This window comes from Chrysochloris asiatica, unplaced genomic scaffold, assembly GCF_000296735.1.
Source record: "Chrysochloris asiatica unplaced genomic scaffold, ChrAsi1.0 scaffold00056, whole genome shotgun sequence".
Taxonomy (NCBI): domain Eukaryota; kingdom Metazoa; phylum Chordata; class Mammalia; order Afrosoricida; family Chrysochloridae; genus Chrysochloris; species Chrysochloris asiatica.
The window spans coordinates 1689438-1702400 of record NW_006408574.1 but is presented as its reverse complement, the minus strand read 5'-3'; the positions used below and the strand labels follow the sequence as shown (position 1 = coordinate 1702400).

Below are 12963 nucleotides of genomic sequence, written 5' to 3'. Positions count from 1 at the left end.
CGTGGAGGCGGCGCCTGAGGGGCTGGAGGAGGGGGCTGCGCCGGCCGGGCGGGGCTTATTCCAAACAGCCAGAGGAGGGAGGTGAATGAACGAGGGGGACTCTGCCCAGGGGTCCCAGCCCTCCTAGCTTTGACCTCGCCTCGGGGCCACCCTCCAGGGTGCAGAAACCTCCGTCCCAAACACCTTACTCGGACCCTCAGGCTGGGGTGTGTGTGTAAATGACCTGCCTCCATGGGCCCCCTGCAGCTTGGGGTGAGATCAGCACCTGGGGGCAGGGGGAGGGGAGGGGAGGGGAAGAGTAGGGGGAGACCATAGGCTCTCCGTTTCCCTTGAGCCACAGAGACCTGGGGATGTGTGGCAGATCATAGGGGTTTGCAGACTTGGGGGCCCAAGCATCTGGCTCTTAGCTCCTGTCTCTCTCCTGCCCCCTTTCCACCTGAGTGGTTCTGGCAGCAGTGCGGTCCCCAGCCTGTGTTCCTGGGACCAGCAGAGACACCCAGCCTGTCCCCAGTCTGAAGTGCCGTTGTTAAGTGCTGTCGAGTCGGTTCCGGGCCCCCAAAGTCCTTTGTTGCTGGGGTCCAGGTCAGGAATCTCCAACCTCCCTGTATGCCCCTTTGCACTGACTCCCACCAGTGCAGCTTCCCAGCCATCCTTGAGCTCTGCACTGACCATCCTAAGGTACAGATGACAGTGTGAGCCCAGGCTAGATGCTAGGTATGTTTCAAGGTGGGGTGTGTGGATTCCTCCCTTCAGTCTCAGCTTCCAGCCTGCCCCCGCCCCCGCAAGAACAGAGAACCTGAGCAGGGCAGAGCCCTCCGCAGACCCCCAGGTAAGGTGGACCCTCCGGTAAGGCAGAATCCCTGGCAGGACAGAGCCCTGGGAAAGGTGAGACTTTCTACATGGTCCCAGGACAGCCTTCTAAGTGGGGTGGGGGACTGACGGGGAAGGCTGAACAGCCTGTGCTGACCCGGCTCAGCGCTCTGTTCTGGGACAACATGTTCAGGGGACCTGGAGGGGCGAACTCACCTGGACTGGTGACCTGAGCGTCCACTACGACGCCCTCCCATGGAGAAGGGAAAGTACATCTCCTGAGTCCCACTGAGAGCTCAGCCCGAGCCCCCCGGACCCCACCCAGGCAGCAGGCAGACTGGCATGAGTACCCCTATCCTGTGGACGCAGAGACACAAGGGCCTGTCTGGGTCCTGCACTGCCAGCAAACCGGGCCCCCGCCCGCTGTTCTCTGGGGTTACAGGTCAGCCTTGGAATCTGGCAGCATTGGAAAGATAACATTTTCCTAATTGCATCAGTGTGGCTGAGTGTTTTTCCTCAGTCACGAGGTGGCTGGGAGGTGTAGGCAGATGTGGGGAGGCAGGGGAAAGGGGAACCATGTGGGGACTAGTCAAGACACTAGTTTTGTGGTTTGCTTAAACTGAAAGTCCCTTCCAGTGGCAAAACCCCTGATTGCCCAGCCCCAGTTTGGGCACCCTAGTTTACATCAGAGGTCCTGAGACCTGTCCCCCACTGTGTGGCTGGATGGTGAGCACATCTCTGGGCCTCATTTCTGCTCTGACCGCCCCCCTCCCAGTGGCTCTGCGGTGATGGTCAGTGTGCAGGCCTCCTGGCAAAGCCTCACACACTTGGTGGTCTGTGCGCTGGCTGAGGGCCAGGAACCACCAGGGTCACTGGGAAGTGTGCCGATGGAGGAGTGGCCTGGTCAGTATGAGCTCTGGTCCTGACATGTACTAGGGTGCAGTCGGTCACCACAGAAGATGGCCGGGGTGGGGGGAAAGGAGATCCTGAGGCAGTCTCCCACTCTGCCTCCCTGCCACTTCTCTCCTCCCCCCTCCCTCAGGTCCTGAGAACGTGACCCCCATCTGTGTGGTGATCCCATCAAGAATGACTGATTTGTACAAGAACTCAGGGCTCTGGGGGATCCAGAAATCTCCCTTCCTGCTAGAAGTCCTGAGGACAGGTATCAGCTCTGCTATGGGACATGAACCACCCTAGGAACCAAGGCAGAGCCCACAGGAGGGAGGTCTTGGCTCCTAGGCCTGGGGACCCCACTAGGAGAGCCTGCAGGCTGAGCGTGGCTAGCCAGGTGACCCTGGGCAAGTTGCCGTCTGAGGCTGTTTGCCCATCTGTACATACTGATACCACCGTCCTCAGGGGTGGTTACGATGCAGAGCTTAGCATACTACGTGTGTTATGGGTGGTAGGTGGTCGTTTGGGCTGCTAGGACGGCAGGTGGAATGAGATCTGGGGTCCAAGGCAGAGGCCCAGTCTCTCAGGTTCAGGGTGCCCAGTGTGCCCTGTCACACCTTCCCAGGTCAGCGGGAGGCACCTCAGGGTGCTTGCTGGCAATGTGACCTACGAGCCCAGCCAGAGAAACTGGGTTGAGAAGGCAGCTGAACCCTGGTCATGCACAGGACGCTGGGCGCACAGGCATCATACTTCTTCTGCCTTTAGCCAGTGGACGGAGGACTCCCCCCAACCAGCAGGAACTGTCATTGTCTGGGGCCCACTGCCATCTCTAGTGACAAGCAGGAAGTCCCAGGTCAACACTGCAGCCTGCGCATTCACCATGCGGCCATGCCGCCTGCGGTCTGAGGGCCAGGGTCTCCTTCCTGTTCCGCCCACACCTGTCCCCTTGGTGGTTGTCATGGATAGCGTTGTGTCTTCTACAAAATGACGTTGCCGTCCTGACCCCTGGTACCTGCAAATGTCACCTTGTTCGGAAACAGGATCTGTGAAGATGCTCTTATGAAATCACACTGGGGGAGGGTCTTGCTGTTGTTGTTATGCGCCATTGAGTCGGTTCCGACTCAGAACCCTGGGATTCCGAGGAGCAGCCAGTGGGTGTCCGTATAAACGAGGAGCAGAGACGCACAGAGAAGAAGGCCATATGAAGATGCGTCTACCGGCCAGGGAATACTGGGGGACAAGGGGGTGTTCTCCGAGTGTACTGATGACGCCTCAACTTGGAGAGAATACAGTTGTTTTTAAAACACCTAGTTTACGGTACTGTGTTACGGCAACCACAGTGGTCAGGACTGAATGGATGGTCAAGTGGCCAACGATATGCTTTTCCCACTAGTGGTTCCAGGCCCCAACGGTTTTATAATCAAGTTCTGCCATCTCCGTCAGACCATTCCAAAGCAAAGGAAACAGTGCAAGTCACTCTGCTCATGGTGCAAGCCTGGCCCCATCCCTCCACCAAATCAGAGCCAGACAGCACCAAATCTAGGCACCTGGCAAGGCTGAGGGTTCCGCTAAAGTAGACATGTGACCCCACTTTGTCCCCTAGAGTGTTTCTCTGAAGTTACCCCCACTTTGCCAGTTCTCACACAGTGCGTCTGGAGGGCGTTAGAGATGAACCACATAGATCAAGACATGCCTGAGGCACTAAGTGTTTGCAACATGTTCCAGGAAACAAGCAGATAATCAGAGTCTACCTCCTGCAGCCCCCATTACAGCCCATTCCCAGATACCAACGCAAATTCTCTGTAACAATTTTATGTAAATACCAACCCATCATCCCTTTCAATCTGCTGTCATGTTTGTGGTTTTGCCTTTATATGACCCTGCAATTCGGACTCAGTGACCCTACAAAACCAAGGCTTATATGGAAGCAGATAGCCACATCTTTCTCCTCTAGACCACTGGTAGGGTTGGACCACTGACCTGGTTAGCAGTCAAGTGCTTAACGACTGCATTACCAGAGACTCTTTTGCCTTTATAAATCCCTGAAATTGAAGAGCTTGGGGAGGAGGACACCCAAGGAATCGCTTTCCGTTTGTTTCTCCCCAGTTTACACTGTCACTGCTGCCACACTAAACGTTTATTCTGTGTGAGCTTTTCAACGGGTGTTTTTCTTTGGTGACCACATTCCAACATTAGGCAACCTACCTCCTGACCACTGTTGTTAAGTGTGGCGTTGATTCCGACTCTTAGAGACTCTGTATAGGGCTTCCAAGGCTGTGAATCTTTACAGGAGCAGAAAGCCTCACTTTTCTCCCTCAGAGTGGCTGGTGGGTTTGAACCACTGACCTTGTGGTTTTCAGAGTAGTGTTAATCCTACAGTGTCACCAAAACTCCTTTTCTCCAATGACTATAAAGACAAAACTCCTAAATTAATCACAAGCGAATAAACTCCACTAGTGTATGGAAACAATGCCACACTGCCACAGCTGAATTACTAGTCCACTTCATTGTGTTCACAGATAAGCAGGATCATGTCAGTCGATGCAGAAAGAGAACTTGCTAGGACCCAAAATTCATTTAAAAATTACATACAGAGGGCAACAGCGATCAACAACAACAACAAGTGTATCTACCAGACCTGTAAGCAAACACCCACTTAAGCTGGGAACAACATGGTCACGGGTCACTACAGTAATGGAAATCCTGACCCATACAAGGACGATGGAAATAATGGAAATCCTGGCTCGTGCGGTGAAGATGGCAAAGCATAATAAAAGGCATGGAGACTGGAAAAGAAGAAATGGGTGCTGATGGTTTGCAAGTGGTGTAATCATTTATCCAGAAAACCCAAGAGAATCAACAGAAAATGATGAGAACTCAGAGCGTCTATGAAAATGCTGAAGACAAGAGCTCCCACAAGACAAAGGCAAAGAAGAATGAACCATAAAGCAAAACAGGGAAAGAGACTCTTACTCCCAGCTGCTGCAAAAAGCCCAAAGCCCTCGGAGAAACCGATTGTAGAAGCAGCACAACCTGAGTAACAGAAAACAGGTAAATGCTGTATCATATACAACCCTGCCTATTAGGACCGACAAGTACATAGATGCATCGACGGGCCCGTAACAGACAGGACACAAGCAGGAGAACGGAAGTACGTGACGAGCATGTTTAGGGCAGGCATTGGGAATTGTTACGCATGTCCGAGGAGGTTTCAAATAGGTCATGGAAAATTTCATTATCTTTTAATTTCATGAACTTTTTGAAGCCCCCCCTCCCCCCATTTGTACGTCCTGCAAATATATTCCAAGGATATCAGAGAGCATCCCAAAACCAGGCAAACAACAACAAATGTAAAACACCAAACCCACAGCCAGTGAGCTAATCCCAACTCGTGTGATCCTATAGAGTGTCATAGACTGTGAATCTTTGTTGTTGTCGATCCATAGCGACCCTCAGTTCTCACAATTGTTACGCTCCGGTCCATTGCTGCTGCCAGGGGTCAATCTATCTCGTTGGGGGTGGGGGAATCTTCCCCTTTTTCGCCAACCCTCCACTTTACCAAGCATAATGTCCTTCTCCAAGGACCGTTTTTCCTGATAATACATCCGAAGTACGAGAGATAAAGTCTTGCCACCTTGCTTCTAAGAAGCCATAAGTCTTTATGGAAACAGAAACTCTCATCCTTCTCCCTGGGAGAGGCTGGTGGATTTGAGCTGTCCACTTTTCGATTAGCAGTCCAGTGCTTATCCTACAGTATCTCCAATGCTCCTTGATTGTAGAACATACAGGGGCCAAACCGAACATTTGGAGGGGAAGAGTCACAGGGCTTGGGAACTTGGGACCCTAATCTTGGGGGACATCTAGGTCAATCGGCATAACATGAAGACACTTTCCTACATCCTTCGTTTGTGAGTAGCAACTGCGGTTCTAAAGCTTGTGAGCGGCCATCCATGATGCAACGCGCGGTCTCTCCTAATCCAGAACCAGGAAGACAATGAAAGACCCAAGGGAAGAGCAAGTCCCAAGGACCAACCTCAGCCTCCCTCACCCCGAGGCTAGATGGTGCCCCCATACCACAACCAACTGCTCTGATCAAGGTCACAATAAAAATCCTGGTCACAGAGGGAGAAAAAAGTGTGGAAAAAAATTCAAAATCATATAAAAGACCAGATTCACTGGTGAGATGGTGGCCCTTAGACACCCTTCTACCTGGAACTGAACCCGCCCCAGGGATCAGCTTTCAGTCTAACGACAGACAGACCAATGAAGTGGTAATGCCATCAGGAAGGACGGCAGGTCCCTTCAGTGCCATCAGCCAGACAACTGAAGGTACAGCAATTAGCCCAAAACACAGCTCAGCAGGTAAGTGGGGGCAAGACAGAAGGGTGAATAAACATGGGGGGCCCAGGGGGCAGGGAGTTAAACAATGTCACAAATCAAACAAACAAAAATGGAAGACAAGGCTGGAAGCTGCAAGTAACAGGGCTGAAGTCATGTTCAGCAGCTGTGGCCAGTCCACTCTCCAAACAAATGCCCAAGGTCAGTCTGCTCCGTCCACCACCACCACAGTGCTGCCTCAGAGTTTGACACCCTGTGTCAAAAGTTCCGCTGAAGATTGACCGTTCAAGTATAACCCAAGGGGTATGAAGGTGGGGAGGGGGATCAGGACTGATTGTGAGGGCTGGAAATGTAAAGGTGGACGTTTTGGAGCAGGGGGAGGGGAGTGATTAACCTTGCAGTCTAGGAGCAGAGTTCCTGGGACCATCAAAGGAGAAGAGTGGAGAACGGAACCCTACGCGGAGAAGCAGTGATGCCAGGAATGGAGGCAGAGACGATGATGTGGGGGAGATGGAGCGGCTGGAGACTTTGGACCCGGGGAGGGAGAGAGGCTGTGTGTGGACGATTGGGGGGCAGGTTTGTGGGGTATACCCTTTGGTTGGTGGATGATGCATGGAAGGGATTGTAACCATGGCAAGGAAACTATATACGATGGGATCAATGTGAAGCTTATGTCCTCCCATGTAAACTATCACATAATTCACACTAAAGCATTAAAAAAAGAAAAAGAAAAGAAAATAGAGGAGCAGACCCGCCTGGCCTGTGGTCAGGATGACATGGAGGCTGGGGCAGTGGCAGATGGAAAGACAGACTCAGGGAGAGAGAAGAGAGAGTTGAGGTAATGTTGATGGTAGAGGCACTGGACATGTGGGAAGGACATGTCAGAAGGACCGCGGTGGAAGGACAGAGCTGAAATGCCTTGTGAGGTTACTGTCCCCTCACCCTTGGCAGAGCTGACCCTGGGACCCAGGCAACTGTCTCCAGAGTCTGATGGTATACCTAGCATTGGGGAAAAAAATGAAAGTCAACCCTACCTCAGAGCCCTAAACCAGGGAAGAGGTTGGAATAAAAGGCAGAGCAAATGTGTTTCAGCCATTGGAGGAGAGAAGGCGGCTAATTTGATACACAGAAATAAAGGACTAGAGGAGTCCATTTCAATACTTCCCTGTGAGAAGAAAACACTTCAGCTTGACAAAAGACTCTGTCAACAAACTGAAAGAACATGAGGTGAGCGGGGGAGCATATTTGTAACAGCAACAATGGTCAGACTGTAGCTCGGTGCCTTCAGTCTACCCCGGAAACAAGAACTGGTTGTACAAGCAGGCAGCTCAAAGCACGCATGTGTGTGTGCATGTCAGCATGTGTGTACATGTACAGATGTGGGCACAAGTGTGGGCATGGTTGTGGACACTGTATATGTGTGTACATGTGGATGCATGTAGACACACCTATGGACAAGTATATGCAGCGGGCATGTTTGGACATGTCTGCATATGTATGCACATGTATGTATGCATCCATGTGCATAGGTGTGACCATGTGAGCACCCATGTGCGTTTTGAGGTGTGCATCCATGTGTGGATGCACACATGCAGGCATGTGTGTGGAGACACATGTACACATGAACATGCATGTGCACCCATGTATGGGTGTGCATGTATGTGGACTTGTGCATGTGGATGTGCTTGCATGTGTGTGCACATGAGCATGCATCTGTGTCCATGTGTAGGCAAGTGTGTGTATGTGGACATGCACATGAGGATATGTTCACATACATGCATATGAGCATGTGTGCATACACATATGGATGCCTGCATATGTATGCCTGTGGGCATGTCATATGCTGTGTGGGTCCACGTGTGTGCATATGACCATGTGTACATGTAGGTGTGCACACAAACATGTGTGTACATGTGGACGAGTATGTGGACGGTGTGGACATGCCTGTATACGTGTGCATGTGAGCATGTATATGTGTGCACACACATGGGTAGTTTGTGGTGAGCATGTTTGTGTATGTAGATGTAGGTGCATTCATTTATATATGTATATGTATATATATATATATATATACATGTGTATATGTGTGTGTGTATGTGGGCATGTCATGTGTAAGCCTTAAAGAGAACAAATTGTGGTTACACTTCAGAGAGACGCAGTTATGGTTAGAATAACCTAATGTGAAGTGAAATAAGGAAAACTGAAGAAAAATGGATGCTTTGGAATTATGGTGCTGGAGAAGAATATTGAATTTACTATGAACTGCTAGAAGAATGAACAAATCTGTCTTAGAAGAAGTACAGCCAGAGTATTCCTTAGATGCAAGGATGGGGAGACTTCACCTCACATTCTTTGGAGCTGTTATCAGGAGGGTCCACTTCCTGGGGAAGGACACCATGCTTGGTAAAGTGAAGGATCAATGAAAAAGAGGATAATCCCCCAAAGAGATGGAAATGACAGCCACCTACGGGTTTGTAGATGCTCACCAACCCTAGACAACCCCTCGATGGTGGCTTTTATCATTATTAACCTCTGGGCTGAAAGCAAAGAATACCAGAAAGATGTTTACCTGCTTTATGGACCATATATGCAAAGGCTTTCGATTGTGTGGATCGTGACAAGTTATGGACAACATTAAGAAGAATGGGTAGGCCAGAACACTTAATTGTACTCAGGAGGAACCTGGACATAGACCAACAGAACAAAATCAGGAAAGGTGTGCGCCAGGGCTGTTTCCTTTCGCCATACTTATTCAATCTGTACGCTACGGAAATAATCCAAGAAGCTGGATTATATGCAGAACGTGGCCTCAGAATTGGAGGAATACTCATTAACAACCTGTGATATGCTTGCTGAAAGCAAAGAGGATTTAAAATACTTATCGATGAAGATCAAAAACTACAACCTTCAGTATGGATTGCACCTCAATGTAAAAATAAAAATCCTCTCCACTGGACCAATAAATAACATCATGATAAATGGAGACAAGTCAGAGCACGGGGGTCCTGGGTGTGGGGGCCCCAGAGCCACCCCTAGTATGGACCAGCCCAGCGCACATGGGTTCTGAGTGTAGGGATCCAGAGTCAGGGACCACTCTCACAGATGGTGGGAGTCAGGAGCCAATGGGAATGCTGGCTCTCACCCCCATGCCCACTGTCCCCAACCACCCACCCACTCCCCCCTTCAGGCTTGGCTGGCCACTCAGGAGCCCCCAACCTCCTCACCCAGTGCCCATATCCAGGTCAGTTGGCACCAGGCAGTGGTCTCTGTCTGGTCATTGCTGGCCTGTGCTCGCCCACAGCGGTCCTGCCACAAGCTGAAATGAACCTCTGTGTCAGATACTGCACAGAGGTGCCCAGTGATCTGAGGTGAAGCTGTGGTCAGCACCAATCCCTCTGCCTGGGACCACCCCTGACTGGGACAGACACATGAGGTGGGGGTGGGCTGCCCCTACCAGCACAAGACACCTGCCCAGTGGTCTCCAGAGCACCTGTGCTAACCATGGAGGGGCACTTAGGGCCACCTGGGGGCATGAGGACTGGAGCAACCCAGCCCCGCCTGCCAGGGCTGCAGGAGCTGGGGTTTCAGCCTGGCAGTGAGGCAACAGGCATCCTTCCTTGATGTGAGCGTCCCAGTGGACAGAGCCAGCCAGCACACATGGCCATCAGCCTGCACTGTTGCATTGCACCACCAAACCTTCCCAGGGCCCCTCACACCCTGTCCCACCTGCCTCTGCATAACATGGGGTCACCTTTCTGGCCAGAACCTGGTTAGGCCCCTTGACTGTTGGAAACCTCCATGTCCTCACAACAGGTCCCAGATCCTCCTACTCTGGATCCTCCCCATCACAGTGTGTGGAACCCCAGAGTCCTGGGCCAGCTTTCTTCTGCGATCAGACACCCTCAGAGAGGCGCTCTTTGGTTCTCTGGGTCCTTGCGGCTGACCTCCTGTCTCCCACACATGGATGGGAGCCCCGAGGTGGACTGTGCTGAGGGTGGGGCTGCCACAGGGGGCTCAGTTCTGCGGTAGCGTGGGGGCAGCACAACCCCATCTGCAGACTAGGCCCTACAGACAGTATCTTCTGCAGCTGCCCTGGGCCCCCAGGTCTCCTGGGCCCTCAGCTCCGTCACCCAGGAGGCTGAAATGGACCGGCAGAGCAGTGATGGCCAGGCCAGTGTGCGGGGTTGGCGTCATCCAGCTAGATTGGCCCTGAGAGCTGGTGAGCAGATGTGGTCTCCCTATCCCCGTAGGACAACTGCAAGAGTGACAGCTGCTACCTGGGCAGGTAAGGTTTACCTGTCTGAGGAGAAAGGCCCCATCACCAGAGACCCACAGCGGAGGGCCTCTGTTCTAGATTGAATTGTGCCCCCAAAAATATCTGTTGTAAATCCCAATCCCTAGAAGCAGGGCTGAACTCCCACTTGAGAAAGGGTTTCCTGTGAGATGCTAACGAGCCCGTTTCAGTGCAGGGTGTGTCTTAAATCAATCTCCTTTGAGATGCGAAAGAGTGGACTCAGCAAGCAACCAAGCAAGCAAGGACTGGGCAGATCCATGCCATAAGACAGAGGTGCCCAAGGAGCCTAGAGACAGGAGAGCTGACAGAGATACAGCATGACCTAGAGCCGGCACCCTGAACTGGGCTTCTGGCCTCCCATTTGTGAGAGGCCAGCGTCCTGTTTATTAAAGCCTCCACTTTGATGTCTCTGGTAGAGCAGCACGGGAGGACAGTGGTCACACGGCAGGCACCCCAGCAGGCCCGACGGCTCCAAACGTGTGCTGCCTTGAATCCCTGTGCCTTACCTGTTGATGGCTAGGCCGTACCTGTTCCTGATCAGCCCAGCTCGGGGACCCTCTCCTGCCTCCCTGGGGCTCCAGCCCAGACAGTTGGCTGCCTCGTGCCCAGTTCCCAGCCTCTGAGGACATTTTTAACTTGCCAGCTGTTCCCCATGCCTCACCGCGCCAGGACAATCCCAGCCCTGGCCCAACTCCAGCCCTTATGCCACTGCCCCAAGCTCTGTCCAAGGGCTTCATGAGAACGTGAGTTTTAGGGGTCTGACCACACCCAGGCAGGAACGCACCTTCTAAACACCCGTCCTGCGCCTTGAGGAGCCCAGCACCCAGTTAGCACACAGGGGGAGGGGTTGTTCAGCTGTACGGCAAGGCGCCCCACCTAGCAACGGGGCATAGTCTCCCCAGCTCATGGGGGGGCACCCCAGTCACAGGGACACTATGAGGGTCCTTCACACATCCAGGTGCTGTACACACAGTCCCACACCTGTCTGGGACACAGGTATGTATGCTGGTAGCACATGCGTGTGCTCATACTTGCCCCTGCGAACCCCCCTGGATCACGGGTCCAAGGTACGTTCAGACCATGGTCCCTGAGAGCCTGGACTGCCTGGGACCCCAGCAGTGGTGTCCCCACCAGTGCCGCAAAGCCTGGGGCAAGCACATACATTCCCTCACCCCCATGCCCCAGGAAGCTCAACAAGAAGACTGGTGGGGGGTAGGGGGAGGTCGTGACGAAATCATAAAGCCCCAGGAAAGGGAGCCATGAGGTGTTCTCAATGACGTCACGAGTCCATCGACACCCGGCCAAGACCCCCGCTTGGAGGCAGAGGCAGGGGAGTCACGTGACACTGACAAGACCTGGGTCCCTTCTCACTCACCTCTGCTTCCTAAACTAGTGTTGCAGCTGCCCAGGGGCCAAAAGGTAGACTGCGGCCTCTCCAGCCACCTCACTGGAGACCATTGGCTGTCCCTCTTGTCCCCTGCAAGTCCTTGCCCTGGGCGGCCTCTTCCTGCTGCCCTGCAGGCCCTGCTCCCTTATATAGGAGAAGGAGGAGGAGAGACGCTGCCGAGGGAACTAGCGATTCCAGGAAAGGCAGGAGCCAGACATTAACAGGAAGTGCACAGCGCAGGGGCGGACACAGCTGCCCCCCACGGCAACCGTCCCCTCTGGGGCAGAGGTTGCAGTTGGCCATCCACATTCCCACAGCAACAGTCCCCCCCTGGGGCAAGCAGAGAAGGGCAGTGTCCTGGCTTGGGGCTGCTCCTGGTTGGGGGGCACTGCCGGAGACAGAGCTGGGGGGTGTGGGCAGCTGACTGGAGGTGGCTACAGGTGGCCAGCACCTCTGTCTCCTGAACAGCAGCTCTATGGAAGCCGGTGGAAGACAGATTCATTCAGGTCTGAAAGGGCGAAAGCCAGACATGGACGTCCCCTGGAGAGCCGGGCACAGGACTCAGCCCCACAGATGCCCCCACAGGCTACTCTTGCTAAGAAGTGCATCCTGGAGCTACCAGTTAGGGCTCCCAGCCCAATCCAGCCTAGCCCCGCCGCAGACCCTCCCCAGACAAGTCCTATGCTGGAGGGCTGGGGGGCACTCAGGGAACCCTTTTCAACTGTTCTTCCTCCTGGGAGGCAACCCACACTGCTTCTCCCCCAGAGAGCCCCCCTACTCCCCCTGATTCCTGGACCAGGGCCCGGAGCCGCTGAATGCTCCGAGTTCACCGAGACATCTAGTCTCAGCTTCATTTGCTACCCCCCAGGTTAGAGCTCCTCCTTTGTCCCCGCTCCCACCGGCTGTGCAGCCTCGAGTCTCCTGGGGGTAGAACATAGTCCCCAGGGTCTGGTCTTTCATAAAGGCCACCTTCTTTATTGGTGAGGCTCCCCCTTGCCCAGTTACTGGACCTCCAGGTAGAAGGGAATTGGGGTTTACACCCAGCCTGACCGCTCCTGGGGGGTCCTCACCCAGCTTGACCTTCCCAAGAGGGTACTCACCAAATGTGACCTTTCCTGGGGTGGACGGCAGTATCCTGACTTTCCCTGGTGGATCCACACCACCTTGACCTTTCCTGGGGGCCCTCACCCCCTGACCTTCCCTGGGGGGCCCTCATCCCCTGACCTTCCCTGGGGGGCCCTCA

General features: G+C 53.4%; 1 protein-coding gene across 1 annotated transcript in view; it reads right to left on the bottom strand.

The window, feature by feature from the left end:
* KCNT1 (potassium channel, subfamily T, member 1) overlaps nt 1-12963 on the bottom strand; it is a 72131-nt gene that overhangs the window by 57249 nt on the left and 1919 nt on the right. The window lies entirely within an intron of this gene.